At 24.2% G+C, this 3,131-nt stretch overlaps 1 long non-coding RNA gene across 3 annotated transcripts in view; it reads left to right on the top strand.

The window, feature by feature from the left end:
* Positions 1-1,887: 1,887 nt before the first annotated feature.
* LOC136075193 (uncharacterized) overlaps positions 1,888-3,131 on the top strand; it is an 18,478-nt gene continuing 17,234 nt past the window's right edge. For 2 of the 3 annotated variants that reach the window (XR_010635738.1, XR_010635737.1), the window contains exon 1: positions 1,931-2,130. This is a non-coding gene — a long non-coding RNA (uncharacterized LOC136075193). Of the gene's footprint in view, positions 2,131-3,131 lie in introns of all 3 variants that reach the window. The other variant, XR_010635736.1, reaches the window with a different exon arrangement.

Genomic DNA, 3,131 nt, shown 5'->3' with positions numbered 1-3,131 from the left:
TTGTTTTATTAATTAAATTAATTTATTAATTAATTTTATTAATTAAATTATATTGTTTAGTTAATTAATTAATTGTATAGTTGATGAAATATTTTTTGTACTATATTTTTAACTAGACTTATTTTATTATATGAAAAAAAAAAAAAAAAAAGATTTTTTAAACCTAAAACGCGGTAATTTCAGCAAATATAAATAACTTCAAACATGGACTATCATTATTATAGCATTTGACTGAAATTTGAAAGCTAAAGACTATCATCATTTCGAAACTGGACTGTATTTTCTACACAGGGCGGCCGTTCATTAATAATTTGTGAATTTTATTGATTGTGAAAAAATTAAAATTAAATTAGAATTTGAAGAAATATTGTTGTTGTTGTTTTTTTAAGAATTATCGCCGTCGAATTCCACATCAAAAACGTTTTTTTTTTTTCTATTTTTCATTAAAGGCCAATTTAATTTTTTTCATTAAAATCAGTTTTAATGTTTTTTTAGGTTTTTTAGGTGTTAGAAAATATGAGCATTTTTAACCTTTTTTAAAACTGTCTCAAAAACTAAGCATTTTTGCAATACAATATAAAAACATATTTTTTCCTGGTTTATGGGTTGTCTATAAAATACGTCACACAATTTTTGCGTGACGTCTTTTATAAATTGCGCAGAGCGAGCGTGAATAAATTGCGCAGAGCGTGCACTGCGCAAAGACTGTTACAGCTGTAGGAGCAACGCGTTGCGCTTACGACTGTAACAATCCCTTAACAGGCTTTTACTACTCCGTTAATGGAGTGTTCACATCAACTAAGTAAGCTTAATCAGCCTATAACAGCAACTTGCGTAAATAAATAATTTTCTTTATTAATTTTCCAAAAAAAAGTTGTATTATAGTTATACATTAAGGTAGGTCAAAATACTGTTTTTATTGATTTTGATCACCTTTGGGATCGTCCATCAATTACGTAATGCTAAAGTTTACTAATTACCAAACAAAGAAAAACAAAAGTTTTCCCTTTGTTTAAATAAAAAATAAAAATTGCTTATTAAGTTTAATGAAAACCGCTGCGTAAAGAACTTAAGGTCTCAAACTTTCTTTTTTTTATTAAATTTAGCGTTGCCTAATTTATGGATGATCCCTGTTCAGAGTTTCGGTTAACCCTTACGTTCCGAAGTACGTCTTTTAACGTTCTTGCTAGATCCAAAGTACGCCTTGTAACGTTTTGCAAATATAGGGTTAACTGACCTATTTCTGCCCACATCCTAATACTAGTTGGTTTTTAAAAGCACTAAAATCTTTAATGAAGAGTGGAATCGTTCTGTTATAATATAAAAAATATAATTTTTCAGCTTTGCAATTTCTAAAATATTCCGTTTAAAATATACGATGCATCGAAAACATACTTAAAATATATAATAAATTTTTCGTCTACGTAAACAATGTTTGGTATTTTCAAAGTTTTTCTGATTACATTAAAATTCTTAAACGTTTCTAAATCGCTTGAATTGCAAGTAATATTGGAAAATAATATTGTTAAAACTGTATAATATCGATAGTTCTTTAAATTTGTGAATTTCATTATACAATCAGAACTAAGTTCAAATGGCCAGAAATAAGTCTTTTAGCTTATGCTTTTAGCTAAAAAATTGATACCTAAACCCATGTTAACTTTAATTTTTTTTTTAAATTCTCTATATAATAATTATAATAGGCACGTATGTTATACTTAAATGAATAGGTTACTTAACAAAGTCGACAAGTGAATTGTATTCATTGTTAAGTATCTTATTTTAATCCAATTTTTTTTTTGTTATATTACACGATGCAAATTTATATTTTTAAATAATGAAAAGCAAAGTTGCCTTAAATTGATCAGTTTACCCTACCTAATAGGTAGGATTAAGCGAGTCTAATAAGCAAAGTATAATAAAATCATGTAAATTGTTGTTTTTCCGGACTGCTATGGAGCGTTGGTTTGAAATTAAAACTAAAAAATGTCACTTAATGTTTTTGAGTTTTAGAATAAAATATATCGATACTGCCTAAATATTTTATTCTATATTTATACCTCAAAAAATAAGATCACATTGCATATATAGGTACTACCTATATATTTTGTCCGGTTCAACCATCCCAAGGTAAAAATATTATTGATGAGCTCAAAAATAGTAGGAATAATGATTCTAATGATAAATAACTGATTTCTTATGATTGTATATATATTTTAGTTTATTTTTCTTACTTTGGAAAGTTAGTTTAAACTTTTGATTTTAAATACAAAACGTCATTTAAACTGCTTATCAACCTTGCTATATAGACATTATTTATGTATAATTACATGTAAAAATTGTATGAACATATATTTTCATACAATTTTCACATATTATATTACATTTAAGGAACATATATTTTCCTTACATGTGATAAAGTCATATTCAATTAATATATAACAATAATACTCTATAGTAGGCATGTTACATGAAATTTTAAAATTGATTTGGTTATTTGTTTATCATTAGAAAGAGTTTTGGTTCAATATTTTAAAAGTGTAAAAATTATCAAAATTGAAAAACAAGATTTGACAAATAATTTAAAAATGCATATACCACAATCTAATACAATTATTTAGATTTTTAAAAATTGTTTAAAAAGGTTTTATTGTTTACGAAAAGCTACTTTAATTCGTAATGACGTTAAATAATAATGTTGTTCTGTTAATTGTTTAACTTATTTAGATTTCTTTTATTTTACTGGTGGTTCTTTTTCCATAAATGATTGAAGTTTTAATTTTATTATTTAAAATCTTATTTTTTTAATATTAAAATATTATATTATTTTGATAATAATATATAAATAAAAAATAATTGCTGTATTTAAATAAGAATATCTCCTTTAACTGAACTTAGTTATTTAATTTTGGTTTTTTCATTTAAATCTTTTTATTTTTTTGTAAGTTTTTGGCGCAAATTGTAATAAATGAATCAATAGTTTATAATTGAATTTAAAATTACTAATTGTGCATTTGCGCTTTTTTTAGTAATTGGGTTCTTAAAAAATAAATATAATTAGTAAAAATAACATAATGTAATTATAATGCTATGTTACATAAGTAATTGCTATATTGCTATCATAAAATTAT

This window comes from Hydra vulgaris, chromosome 01 (assembly GCF_038396675.1).
Source record: "Hydra vulgaris chromosome 01, alternate assembly HydraT2T_AEP".
In the NCBI taxonomy this organism is placed as follows: Eukaryota; Metazoa; Cnidaria; class Hydrozoa; order Anthoathecata; family Hydridae; genus Hydra; species Hydra vulgaris.
The sequence above is the reverse complement of the archived record's forward strand: the minus strand, read 5'-3'. Positions and strand labels throughout refer to the sequence as shown.